We start from the raw sequence: 15,189 nt of genomic DNA, 5'->3' as shown, positions 1-15,189 counted from the left end.
AGGTCGAATCGACGTCTACTGTTCCTTCAACGAAGAAATGCATCCTCACCTACTCCTCTCAGGAGAAGTTATCTATTGTCAAACTGGTCCTCCAGACCGATTGGACTTTTGCTCAGTGCCCAAGACTTCAGGTCTTTATGTTGAATGTTCGCTCCACGACCCATCTAGACTTTTACCTGGTTCGCGACCACCTGAATTTTCACCTAAAGTCCCCTGTTAGAATTTGAGGGATGTCTTAAGGCAATTACCTTACGGTTTTCTATTTATTTGATAAGTATAGATTCACTATTTGAGTGAATATTATATGTTTGATTGCCTTAAACTCATTTACTGAATGCCCGTAATATAATTCATAGCATGAGAGAATTTGTGATTGGATCGTAACTAGTGATTATCTCTACACGTGCAATTATGAATATATCGAAATTTCCCTACTCGTCGAATTGATGTATTCGGACATCATCAATTCTGTAAAACTAGCATGGGTTATACTCTTTGGTTCGGCCAAGCAACTATTTTCTCATTGGCTTGAGACATTAGGATGTTGAGAGTTAAACGTGGATGCTAGTTATGGTAACTAGTTTATTGGAGTGACTCGTTGTAAGACTTCATATGGTTCTCTACATATATATAGATATGTCTGTGAAGTTTTTACTGCAGCACGAGTGCAAGTTTCCTTCGACTTGAGGTATACAAGTCATCTTGGTCATGGAGACTTATACTTTGATATATTAAGCAAACATCTCATTGAGATGTGTGTAAGAAACTAGAGCGCTAAACACGCTTATGCGCAGCGGGAACCATCTAGTTCCTCTAGGAGATTCATGCGAAGGGAAAGAAAATATACTAAGTTTACATAAGAGAATGAGAGATTATACCTTTGATGTGTGCTCACGGACTCCAGATAGCTTGGATCTCAGCACACTCACATGTTCGCGCCTCTACGGTATTCACACGAACAAGCGTTCGTTTGTCTCACAAACTCATAAAAATGGAGATAGGTTATGCTAGCAACCTAGAGAAAGGATTTCGGCCAAGAGAGGAGAAGGGCAAGAAGAATGAAGAAGTACACCAAAATGAAGAGAAAAATGCTTAAGTATTTTCATTCAATGAAAACACTTAATTAGCATTAATAGCCTTAATGAACATTTACACTCCATTAAGGACCACACTTGAAACTCTTCATTTCAAAAATTGAATGAAATGATTCATTAAATTTCGAAATTCAATGAATATCTCCATTAATCCTCACTTGAGTCTAACTCAAGTCTCCTCACTTGAGTCTAACTCAAGTCTCCTCAGTTGAGTCTAACTCAAGTCTCCTCACTTGAGTTTAACTCAAGTCTAATTCACTTGAGTCTAACTCAAGTCTAATTCAAGTCTAATTCAATCGAGTCTTACTCAATTAATCTCATGCAATTCAAATCCAATGAATCACTATTTCATTAATTCGAATTGACTCCTTGAGTCTAGTTTGAATTGGACTTAATCTAATAATTAGATCCAATTGAGTCTAACTCAATAAGCTCAATTCGGATTAGGCTTAATCCAATGATTCATCATATGAACTCATCTCCAAATCTACTTATTTTTTGTGTATGACCCAATAGGTTCTCGCAACGTTGGTAATGTACCCAAATCAACATTTAGATACATAAACAATGAGTGACATCTAGCAAGGCATCATTGCTACCCAAGTGATGAGAAAGTCGAGATCCGACCTAACCTGTCCGTGGCTATTATCTTGTATGACTTGGTCCCTCTATCCTTGATATCTAGATTGGTCAATGAGGTATAGACCGTGTCATCCTCTTACCAACCTTTGTGTTTCTTGATCTCTAAGTAGACACACTCAATCAAATAAGCTCAATATCTCATATTGACTCATTTGCGCATGATCATGCTTTCTTGTATCATACTAATTAAGGGGTCCACAGATATCGCTTCCGTCATATGGAAGGGATAGATCCCATCTACATTACTCACATCCCTCCGCATAATTTATTGCATACCCAGTGATCGACTTTATTGTTCACCTTGTTACAGGCGACGTTTGCCGATACCAAAGTACACAATTCTTTATGTAGGGAACCATAGTGACTTCAAGTCCAAGGACTATTCATACCAATAGTCACATGAGAATGTTTATGTCACTCATATAACGATCCATGAAACATTCTCATGACGGGTCATTCAGTATATATTCTCTAATATATACTCATGTGTCAACCTAATATCTTATATCCATGACTTGTGAGATTAAGTCATCTGTTGACCTACATGCTAGTCTCAACGCATTAATATTGTCCTTATATATTAATGCTTGACTAGGAATAGATAAGAGTAGTATTCCACGTATATCTATAATATCTCACTATCAATTCAACCAATTGATATACTGTAGATAGGAACCTACTACCCAAGGAAATTATTATACTTATTCAATCAGTACTAAACTGAAATAAATATAATAACCAACTTTGTCTTTTTATTAATAATGATATATGATACAAAATGAGCTCTTTACAATTATCTCATAATTAGTACTAGGGCTAATACTAAGAATGTGGACCCGAGATGATTGGATATAAGTTGAAGTGTCCGAAAGTGTTTGGATAGCCCACAGAGGATTCACCGCTCCTTGTGAGGAGACGTATACTCTATGACCACTCGTTAGGATTATTATTCAATGTCTTTGGCGAAAGCATCACATGTTAAGAGCGTGAGACTCTTGTATACATGTACGAGTAATTTAAATCCGCAGAACGAGAAAGTATTACTTGAGCTAGGTGTGATGTAGTCGCCTAGTGGGGACAAGACACAGACCATGTCCTGAACCAAGTGGGTATAAGCCGAGTGAAAGGAACGAGACACGACTCACTGTAGCTACTGAAGAGTTTAGAATTAATTCTAAGATCAACTATGATTTTTCAGTTAATTCGAGATCATGATGTACTATTAGGTGTCACTCATGATTGTTCTATAATTATATAATTAATTATGGGCGACCAAGATAAACTGAGAACCTATTGGGTCACATGCATTAACGAGTATGTAAAAGATATAAAACAAGTTAAAGAATAAGATTTTTAGATCAAAAGATAAATGTTTGGTTGGATCATACATAAGATAAATATAGAAATATTTGTCGCAATGGAAGCGCGAATGAGCCACATCTCTTATGGAAGAGTTGGACTATATTTGGTTTAATTATGAATTAGTCATGAACCAACTTGATTTAGTTGTAAACCAAACCAAGGAGTTAATGGGCTAATTTTAATTGTAAATCAAACCAAGGGGTTTGGACACAACCCAAACCTGGTCAAATTGCCATCTCTATGCCCAACATGTAAATATACATTAATACATAGAACAAGTACTAGAATAAAAAAAATAACTTGTTATTTTGACACATAACATAAATATAGTAAATATAAGAAAAGATAAAATTATTTACTCAAGGCCAATATTTGTTATTCAAAAATTCTAAATATAAAGATAGAATATAAAAAGATAACTAATTTTCAACTATAATCAAGTAAAATAATAATAAAATATTGTTCTGATTTTATCAAAAAATATTATGTTATGTTTTATCAAGCTTAATGTGACAAAGAAGATGGTGTCATCATCTTTATTAAAATTAAGAAATATAAAAATAACTAAAACATCTTTTAGATGTAAAATATTTGGCAAATATTCGTTTCGATGTAAAAAAATTAGCAAATATTAATTATGAAATATGGATTTTATAAGTAAACTTCTATCTTAAAAGCATCCTTATACCTAGCTCGTCATTCCTTCCAATAACGCAGACGACAAAACATAGATATGAAATACTAAATTTGTTAAACCAAACTTGTCTACAGAGGAAGGGGAAAAAACAGAAAAGAAAATGAGAGAAAGAGCCACTCAAGAAAAGCTATCTCCTTCGATCTTAGCAGAAGGGGTTTTTGGTTCACAACTCATCTAGGTTTCACAAGTAGCACATATAGCAAAAGTTATATTAATAAATAAATTATAAACTATTTTAAAAAGTTATTTAAAAATGTCGAGCATCAGATATCTTAATTTTTATTAAGATAAAACTATTAGAATGTATATGTCAACTAGGGTTGTACATATGTTAATAGCCGGTGACAGAACAGTTAGTAACCACCTATAATCTCGGACGCCTAAGTGATTAAATTTTTTATTATTTTTTTATATAATATTATAAATAATCATCATAGGTGATATATATAATTAAATAATGCTTATGTATAAATAAACTTCATACCATATAATACAATTTATATAATATAAAAATAAATATATAAATATAACTAATAAGATAATTAAGGTCACGGATGAGGAGACGGTGCCGCAGCACGAGCGGTTCCAGTAGAAGGCAAAGATCATACAGCTTCTGGTCTTCAGTTGAATTGCAGGCGGGAAAGTACAAATAAGAGTGGATGAGTCAACACACTTATTCCATCCACTAAGTAAATAGATGGCATTCTCTCATCCATCTTATATATATAGTGGCAGTTCAAATTCCTGTTATATCAAAGCATAGCAACATAATCAATAATAACTAACCAAACTTCTAATTGCACATGCAAAATATTTTACATCCAAGTATATCTCAAGGCACAAATTGTCACATTCCCAAAGGATTCCTTATCGAAAAAATTCGACTATATCCATCCTATACCGGTGACAATCTGAGACATACATACATATAATATACATCAGTCACATACGGTTGGAATATATATATACACAACCACACAGTTATATAATCAACCCACTCGACTGAAACAGAAATAACACAACCACGCAGTTATATATATATTAATCAACCCACTGTACTAAAAACCAACACAGCGAAAAATACAAATAACGATTACAAAACCACAATACACTAACTGCGAGCCGGCTCGACTTGACACAATAATATCAAACCAAATACAAACAAACACAAAGCTGAATTTCATACAAAGATACATATACGTGAATAAAACCAAACCAGTAAAGCGAACGAAAGCAATAACGGAAGAAGTCGCTCGACGTGACATGGGACTGGCGGACAGGATCTCCAGGCGACTCCATAAATCATTTACTTGCTACCTGGCGAAAAAACCAGTTTACGGGGTGGTAAGCACTAAAACTCAGCAGGTAATAGACAGATAGTGCATGAACATAATAAATAAACTAGAGATACAAAGGTATACAGTCTCGTAGGGAAAACAACAGATACTACAGTGATATCCTAATAAGTGTCCATACCTGAAGCCATATCCTAGGCTAGTAGTAGAAGGTAAGGTGTAGCAAAGACCCGCTACAATACTGCTCATATCTACATGGGTAACATGTGAGGTATATACATAATAACCATAAGTAAGTAAGTGTCTAAACACATATCGCAGGTATATATCTCTACCTATGTAAGCATAACAACATAACAGCATAAGCAACATAATCAGCAGAAATAATAATAACAACGTATGCACGGATGGTCACTCCCGCCCACCCCTCTGTACCATGACCCCTGTATGGTCGAGAGGTCGGGACAATGACAGACTGTGCACCACTCCAGCTACCACTACTCTCGAGTGGTCGAGGGGACAGCTGCATAGTAGCTGAATAGCTACGTTTGCGACGGGGGTCCCTGCTGCCTGCGACTCCAGCTATCAGTATTCATGAGCGTACAAGTGGGGGCACGACAAAGACAAGCGACGCGCTCTAGCTACCACTACCCATGAGTGACCGAGCGTGCGGCCCTGGCTAATGATCCTCTCAACTACAAGGGAGACATGGTCGTCGACATACATGCAATGACATGATGCGTAAAATGCAACAGTCATTATATATATATAAACAGAAACAGATATGTTATATGAAGTCAGCATGCTCAATAAGAAACATGAATAAATAGCAGTTAAAGCAAGTAAACATTGTATCTGATATCTATATATCCGGTATCTAGTATCTAGTATCTGGTGTTTGGTATCTGCTAAATATTATAGATAGCAACGAGAGACTGTATAGATACAAAAACGAGTAGCTCAAAGATTAAGTAGAAGTATCAAACGTAGAAAAAATAAGAATGGAGTCAAGATAAACACAGTAACTATCTGAATATACGTAGATCATGCACTAAGATCAATATGCTAAAGAGATAAAGCAAGAAGTACCCGTCTTTATCTGTCGATCGTGATAAACCAACCTCGTATCAAAACGCTCATCTCGAATCAATACTCTGCAAATCATATAATGTGTAGTTTAGCTAATCACATTGTATATCAACCAGCTAAACCCAGTTCCCAAAACAGATAAGGCGACCCACCTTCACAATGATTATCAGTCAAGCCTAATCGTTGGCTTACCTTATTTGATCCAATCCATGAATCCTTAATTAAAATCCATTCAACACTCCCAACCGAAAACCCGTATAACTCCAACCCAAGTATCCCACAATCTCTTCCACAACAAATCTTCATATGAGTTAAACAATTAAATCATAGCAACCTTTCATGATCGCACTATACCTACTTTATGTCACTATACCTAATTTATCAACATGATCAATTAGATAACAAAAATATCCTTATCCCACTAATCACATCATAGATTTATTCCATTAATTCCAAACACACAAGTAATCAAATGTATCAAATCAGAATTCCCCTATCTAATCCTTCTATTGATGTAAGTTCAATGAGAAGTAAGATTTCATTACCCAAACACTGCTTGTTCTCCTTCTCCAACCCCAGCTTACGGTGGAATGAATCTCTCTCAGGCAATACTCCGAGCATCTTCGAGGTTATGGTTCTAGGAAGAGATGAGACAGAGATATGTCATCACTAAATTCAATCTAACAAATGAACGTGTTACCCAAATCAACAGCTGACCTCCTTCATCTCCGGTGGTTCACTGGGCCGGAGTAGTATTAGTTAGATCTAGCTGTCGGCGGAGCTAACTGCTGGCCACAGTGGAGAGGTGAAGGTGAGATCGAAAGAAATAGGGGAGGAAGTAGGTGACATCGGGGCAACAATGACCGGTGATCGAGCAGTGCGGCTTCAAAGGTACGATGGGCGTAGATCTATGCCGACGATGGAGTGAAGGGAGAGAGAGTCAGCGGCTGAAGAATCGAGATCAGGCAGTGTATCACGGCGACGCTCGAACGACGGAATAGGATCTAGGGCACAACCCAATGGTAGGGCCGAAGTAGGGCTCAGCGGCTGACAACACCAAACACCAACGTCTCGCGGTCGGAGCTCACAACGGCCGGCGCCGACTGTGATGGTTGGCGGCGAACGAGGGCGTGCGGCACCACACGATGGAAGAGAGCGACGGCGACGGCAAACCACGACGACTGGCAGTGACATCTCAGAAAATTCTCAAAATTTTTTTAAAAATCTAATAAGATTATTTATCCAATAATCTTATTATTTAAATATTATTTAAATATCGTACTTTACATAAATATAAGAAAAGCAGATGCTAACAAAATTTACACATTGATATTGGACATTAGCAAGCTGATGTCCTGAATTAATGTCAGTATTATCAAATATCATCAAAGGTACATTCAGCATACTGAGACTGCACATTTGCATTTGATAAATTTGCATTTAATAAATGTAATCAATTCAGATTAAAAATAAATTCACGCTATGCAAGTTATGTATTAGTGGAGACATAAGAGCATGCCTTGCCTCTTCTTCAATTTGCTTCCTATGAGTTTCTGCCTCTTCATGTCGCTCCTTCTGAAGAGCAGCCTCCCCTAGCATTAGCCTCTTCAAAACAACAGAGCTCAGCTTCCTGCTGAGCTTTCAATTCTTTTTCTCTATCTGCTTGAAGTGATGCAAGATACTCATCATCCTGTAACCATGAAAACCTTAAATTATTTCATTGCATCAGCAATGACTGAATAAATAAAGGACATATCAAACCTGTTGCTCTCTTAATAAGCATTGTGCCATAAATGTAGGTGAAGGAGGACGAGGCATTTGACGAGTCGGTATCCAAACTGAAACCTTCCTTCATCAGGAATACCCCCGAACATTGCAGCCTCCAGCATGAGAGCTTCATCATGCTCTTGAGAAGAAATTCCACTCCACTAAATTAAAAAATGAAAAGAAAATGGAGATTTGTCCAAATGGCAAGGGTCATACAACGAAATAAATAAAATCCATCCTGTCTGAAAGCTAAAAGCTAAGAGATGGTGCGCTCGTGACGACGATGACTCGTTGACTGGTGGAAGACTTTTCGATTTGAAGGGGGAAGCTTCTCAACGATCCTACTCACAACTAGACGATCCAACAAAGCGCTAGTGACCAAAAATCAGGGAAGGGGTCCCTGACAAGGTCCTCCGACGCTCAAGTGCGGCTTCAGCGAAATGGAAAGAGAATTGTACCATATGCAATAATCGTTTGAGGAATCTTCCATTTACTCATTTATGTACCTCTTTTATCGTTTATGTCTCCCGTCATTGATAAGACGGTTAAAGGAGTATGCTATCATTATTATTCTATATGAAGATAATCATAATAACCTCCAAAGGAAGTTCCGAAGGAATATTCCCCGACAAATTCAGATGAGTTGTTATAATGTCTGTTGATCATATCTCGACCGGCCTTTAAGGCCAGTCGTGTTTAAGCTTATCCTTTCATTAAACTGGTTGATTATGTGTTGCGTGTTGTAGGAAATCTGAGCAAGAATCAGTATGTTGCATAGAGTGTACTAGAAATGCATTTAGAGAGTCAACTGCTGAATTATACATGTTAAAGAACCAATATGATACCAAGTAACTTTAATCTCGGACGGGCTTTATTCAACTGGATATTTGTTGGGACCGAAATGTAGCTTGAGGGAGGAGGGGGTGAATAGCTCTTCGCGATTGTCGTGCTCGTCGTTGCTCGCTTCTTGGGATGATGCGTAGCGGAAATACAAGAAACAAAAACAACAATGCTAACTCTAGGGATTTACTTGATATCTATCTCAAGAAGAGGTGACTAGTCTAACGATCCACGCACTCACGCACCCTTCACTATGAAAACACTTCTTTACGGTAACTACCGTAGGCGGAGAAGCCTTAGAAGCTCACAATACAACAATAAGAAGGAAAGAAGCAAAATACAAGTAAATCTTACAAGATTACAATAAAACCCTAGCTTCTTCTTCTTCTTGTTGCAACTCGCCTCTTGACTTGGATGAGCTTCCAAAAACCTTCAAGAACTGGCGGTGAGGAAGAAAAGATCGCTGTGGAGAGCTGCTGAGATCGCCCGTGGAAAAGAGATGAAGAAGTACCCAGAAAAACGCTCGGCAACGACTTTATCTGCGCCAACGGTCGAATCCCAATCGATTGGATTGCTTTCAATCGATTGGGGAGGCTTTGGATCGATCGACCGATCGATCTAGAGCACCTCTGTGCTTTTGGGAAATGCCTGGATCGATCGGTCGATCGATCCAGGGCTTATCGTGCGAAATCGCAGCTCCCAATCGACCAGCCGATCGATTAGAGGCTCCCAATCGATCGACCGATCGATTGGGAGGCTTTCTGTGCGCGCGGCGATTCTCTCCAATCGATCCACTGATCGATTGGGGAACCTTTTTCTAGCAGGCTCAGTCCAATCGATCACCCGATCGGTTGGACCTAGTTCAATCGATCGGTTGATCGATTGAACCCACTTGACTTGCTCCGATCAAGTCCAAAAGCCCTGCAAACCCAACATCCAGTCAACCATGACCTGTTGGGACATGATGTCTAACATCCGATCACTCTTGACCTACTAGGACTCCCTCACCAAGTGTCCAGTCAATTCCTTTAACTCACTTGGACTTTCTCCTCGTGCCAAATGTCCGGTCAACCTTGACCCACTTGGACTTAACATTACCAGGTGTCCGATTAAACTTGATCCACCTGGATTTTCCTATGCCTGGCTTCACTCACCAGGACTTCCCTTTCTGCCTAGCTTCACTCACTAGGACTTCCCATATGCCTGGTTTCACTCTCCAGGACTTTGCTTTCTTCCTACCTTCACTCACTAGGACTTCCCATCTGCCTGACTTCACTCACCAGGACTTTCACCTAGCTTCACTCGAAGCTTCACACACTAGGATTTTCACGTCAAGTATTCAGTCAACCTTGACCTACTTGACTCTCCTTCACAATCTCCCCACATGAACAATTGCACCTGTAATCTTCATGTATTGTCTCAATGTATTTGTCAAACATCGAAACCCAAACATCAAGACTCGAGCTCGAACCAATTCAAGCTCAGTCAACCAGGTCAACCTTGACCTAGGGAATATTGCACCAACAAAAAGTCCCCGGAGCAGGCGCTCCGATGCTCAAGTCAGGTACTTTTTCCCCAGGAGAACAGTAAACGAAAAGAAAAAAAGTAGAAGACAAGTGCGAAAAGGTAAGTGAACGTACCTCCGTAAGGGAGAGGACCTCCTTTTTTATATTACAGTGCGTACTTCTGGAATCTGACGAGTGTCAAGGAATATCGGGTGCTAGGACTTGTCTAGCGGTGAATGACATGTGGCATCCTCTTATAGGCCGGAGGAAGGTTCCATAAGCAGTGAGCCACCGACCATTAGAATATACCCTGACAGGCAGTAGTTATTCCCCGACATATGATTATGATTCCCTGGCCCAGTTGTCGTGTAGTGCCCTGCCGACCGGGTATGGATGGAGAAGCTCCTGATGACCAGTAGTCGGAGAGCTATTTCTGGGTATAACTGAGTGGTCCGCGAGATCCCGACCGGGTGTATTAGGCTCATATATCTATAGCCCTATTTGAGAAAACCCGATTGGTGGAGACATTTCTCGCTCTTTCTTAATTGTTCCTCATACTGTAGATCTGAACTCCCGATCTGGACATCCTGACCGGACATTTTATGACTAGTGGCCTACAACAGTCCTACCCCTTCTGTTGAACGATACGCCCCCTGACTTCTGATTGCCAAATCCTCGTGACTTCTGACTGCCACATCCCTTTGACTTCTGACTCCTATATCCCCTTGACTTCTGATTGCTACGTCCCCTTGACTTCTAACTGTCACATCCCCTTGACTCCTGACTGACTAGCTCTATCGGACCCCACATTATGCGCCGTATCACAAGCCTACCCCTCAAGTCTAGTCAAAGGATGTGCGAGTCCAACTGACTAGACCCATATCCTAGTTTCGTTTACTCCACTATTATGCTTTTATGTCCTTCTTTAAATGCTGCCTCCTTTTTCCACCTCCTTGGTCGTGTAACCTATTTAATGCCTTCCTCAATTTCAATGAATAGCCATCCCACTACTTCTTCTAAGCCGACTCTTCGCATCCTTCTCTTCTATAAAGGGGCCTGACTTCTCTTATGCCTTTGTACTTTTCCTGGTTGCCTCCCTCCAATGATGGAATCTGACTTTGAGCCTGATGAGCTATTTCTATTACGCCAGCAACTGACACACATGACTCAGTTGCTTTCTTAGTAGGATACGATTCTAGCTAAGATGACACATGATCGGGATCTTCATATTTCCCTTCGTCGAGACATTGAAGAGCTTTGGTTAGCTACCAAGTCGCGGACTCAAGCTGAAGTAGCATTGAAGCAAAAGGCCTACTCAGACCTGGAGGGTTAAGCCCAATTTCTGATTTATTTGAGAGATAAACACGCCGCTTCTGTAGCTCTTCTTCAAGAGGAACACCCGACTAAAGACCATACTAATGCTCAACAATGTCACATTATTCAGTACACCCAGGTGGAGCTAGCTCAAGCTCAAGCTGATATGAAGAAAGCAGGTCAAGTGAAGCACTTTTGCCCGAGGTGCCACTTAGCTGTTGATATTGGGAGAGATCTTTGAATTAAATACTCAAGTGTCTCTGATGTAACCAGGTCTATTCGTAGCTTATCAAATAATGTAAATCTGAATGAATTCCGACCTTTGTTCATGTTCCTTTCTTCTTTCCCCCATAACCCTTTCTTATTTACGTGTTGTCGGTTATGAGCTAGGGTAGGGATCTGGTATTCCGACCGAGAAGTCGTTGGGCGTGAGAGCAAGATTACTTATAACTCGCACTGGGGCGAGAGTCTAGAGGTGTTAGAGCATGCTCACTTATAACTCGCACCGAGGCGAGAGTCTGGGACACCGACCGGGAGGTCATTGGGCGTGAGAGCAGACTCACTTATAACTCGCACTGAGGCGAGAGTCTGGAGGCGTGAGAGCATGCTTACTTATAACTCGCACTGGGATGAGAGTCTGGGACACCGACCAGGAGGTCATTGGGCGTGAGAGCAGACTCACTTATAACTCGCACTGGGACGAGAGTCTGGGACACCGACCGGGAGGTCGTTGGGCATGAGAGCAGACTCACTTATAACTCGCACTGAGGCGAGAGTCTGGAATCCCGACCGAGAGGTCGTTGGGCGTGAGTGCATGCTCACTTATAACTCACACTAAGATGAGAGTCTGAGACACCGGTTGGGAGGTCATTGGGCGTGAGAGCATGCTCACTTATAACTCACGCTGGGGTGAGAGTATGGAGGTGTGAGAACATGCTCACTTATAACTTGCACTGGGGCGAGAGTCTGGGACACCGACCTGGAGGTCGTTGGGCATGAGAGCAGACTCGCTTATAACTTACACTGAGACGAGAGTCTGGGACACCGACCAGGAGGTCGTTGGGCGTGAGAGCATGCTCACTTATAACTCGCACTAAGGCGAGAGTCTGGAGGTGTGAGAGAATGCTCACTTATAACTCGTACTAGGGTGAGAGTCTGGGATACCGACCAGGAGGTCGTTGGGCATGAGAGCAGGCTCATTTATAACTCGTACTGGGGCTAGAGTCTGGAGGCGTGAGAGTATGCTCACATATAACTCGCACTGGGGCAAGAATCTGGGACATCGACCTGGAGGTCGTTGGGCGTGAGAGCAGACTCACTTATAACTCGCACTAAGGCGAGAGTCTGTAGGCGTGAGAGCATGCTCATTTATAACTCACACTGGGGTGAGAGTCTGGGACACCGACTAGGAGGCCGTTGGGTGTGAGAGTTGGCTCACTTATAACTCGCACTGAGGCAAGAGTTTGGAATTCTGACCGAGAGGTCGTTGGGCGTGAGAGCATGCTCACTTATAACTCGTACTAAGGCGAGAGTCTGGGACACCGACCGGGAGGTGGTTGGGCGTGAAAGTATGCTCACTTATAACTCGCACTGGGGTGAGAGTTTGGAGGCTTGAGAGCATGCTCACTTATAACTCGCACCGGGGCGAGAGTCTGGAGGTGTGAGAGCATGCTCACTTATAACTTGCACTGAGGCGAGAGTCTGAGACACCGACCAGAAGGTCGTTGGGCGTGAGAGCATGCTCACTTATAACTCGCACTGAGACAAGAGTCTGGGACACTGACTAGGAGGTCGTTGGGCGTGAGAGGATGCTCACTTATAACTCGTACTGAGGCGAGAGTCTGGAGTCCAAACCGAGAGACTTCCTGGAGGCTTGACCAGGAAGTGTTCCGGAGGCCTGACCAGGAAGGGTTCTGGAGGCCTGCTCTGGTGACTTGGCAGGGAATGGGCTAATAGACTTAACTTGAGATTCTTGCAATCGACAAGTGCATTGCGTAAGACTTTAATTAAATAAGTAATAAACCTTACTCTGATTTCGAGACAGAAAAGCGAGATAAAGGCATCAAATTTGAGTCGGCGCTTCCCGTCGTCTCCTTCTCCACTTCCCAATGTAACCACATGGCATTCCCAGTTCTCAAGGTATGGTCTTCCTGAAGGGAAATGCTTCCGTACGCAAATCTCTCTTCCTGATTTTCCTGTCACGTACATCATAAATACCTTTCATCGAGAAGCGACACGTGTCCCACGAACTTTATCCCTCATCATGTATGATGAGCACTTTTTGCACATGACCCCAGATAGCTTTCACCCTTTGATCTGACGACGAACGTGTGCTTTTCCACTTGAATCATCTGACCCCTTTTTCGATGCTTCCTAGGAGTTTTACTTTATAAACACTAAAGGTTGTCCGTCGTCGCCTTCTTACCACTTCATTTGCCTCGACCCTTCATTACCTTCTTGCTCTCACCTGTTCGCCTTCTTCGTGTTTGCCCTCCGTAAGTACTCTCCCTTTTCCTTCTTTATTTCCATTTCTTTCATGGTTGAGAAGATGGAAAGGCCCTGGTATTCATTTTTCATTTCTAACTTAGACAGAAGTGACCTTAAGACAATCCAGCACAACCTACACCTGCCCAATGATTACAAGGTCTTGCTTCCAAAACCCGACGAACCTCCATCATCTCCTCCTACCAGATTTGTGACCTTTTTTAAGGACCAGCTTCTCGGCATCTTCGCTTCCCTATTCACCCATTTTTCTCCTCCCTAAGCTAGTACCTTGGCATTTCACTCTCTCAGTTTGCTCCTAATGTCTTCCGCGCTATGTGCGGAATGGTGATCCTTTGTCGCCTGTATCAAATTCCTCTGACTCTGCAACTTTTTCTTCAATTTTATTCCTTCAAACGAGCAGAGCTCGGTGTGTTTATGGTGCAATCCCGGGTCAGGTATAAGTTTTTTGACGATATGCCTTCTTCCTACAAGGGTTGGAAATCCCGTTTCTTCTTTGTTCAGCTATCTGGACCTGTATCCTGGCCCACCCAGTGGTGATATACTCTGCCCCTACCTCCGAGCTGCGATAACACCATCACTAGCCAGACTGCCTTATAGCTTCAGAGAAATGTGATAGAGTGTGTCTCCGACTTTCTGTGATAATGCGAGAGAGCTTTCTACATGTTTTTGGTCTTAGCCCTATCCCAACGTCTATAGGCACCCCTTTTGCTAAGATTCCCCGTCTTTTTTTCCTTGTCTTCGCTAACTGAGGTATCTTCCTCCTATTTTGCAGAAGTCGCTATGTTCCGTGCATATTTTGTGGATTCCTCCAAGCTGCCCAACAGTGTTTTGAAGAAGGTAGGAGAAGAAATTACTAAAGGTTTGGCGGCTTCTTCGATGGTTCCCGCTAGTGTACCAGTGGGGACTCCAGCCCAACTCCCCGAGGAACTTGGGACCTCCGAAGTCGGTTCTTTACCTGTGGAGCCGGCTGAGGATGAGCAGGCCCCTCTCCTCCTCCTGACAAGCGTTTGCGGCTCTAGCGCAAGAGGAAGCGCGTCACTCCTTCAGTCCAAGCATCTCCCTCTCTGCCTCCTGCTGGA

General features: G+C 41.7%; 1 long non-coding RNA gene across 1 annotated transcript; it reads right to left on the bottom strand.

Moving 5' to 3' along the window:
- Nucleotides 1-5,653: 5,653 nt before the first annotated feature.
- On the bottom strand, nt 5,654-7,381 carry LOC122016586. Its single transcript, XR_006121140.1, has 3 exons — nt 6,897-7,381; nt 6,725-6,816; nt 5,654-6,244 (listed from the first exon to the last, which is right to left on the bottom strand). It is a non-coding gene; the product is annotated as an uncharacterized LOC122016586 (long non-coding RNA).
- Between the last annotated feature and the right edge of the window lie 7,808 nt (nt 7,382-15,189).

The sequence above is a fragment of the Zingiber officinale genome, chromosome 8B, assembly GCF_018446385.1.
Source record: "Zingiber officinale cultivar Zhangliang chromosome 8B, Zo_v1.1, whole genome shotgun sequence".
Classification (NCBI taxonomy): domain Eukaryota; kingdom Viridiplantae; phylum Streptophyta; class Magnoliopsida; order Zingiberales; family Zingiberaceae; genus Zingiber; species Zingiber officinale.
The sequence above is the reverse complement of the archived record's forward strand: the minus strand, read 5'-3'. Positions and strand labels throughout refer to the sequence as shown.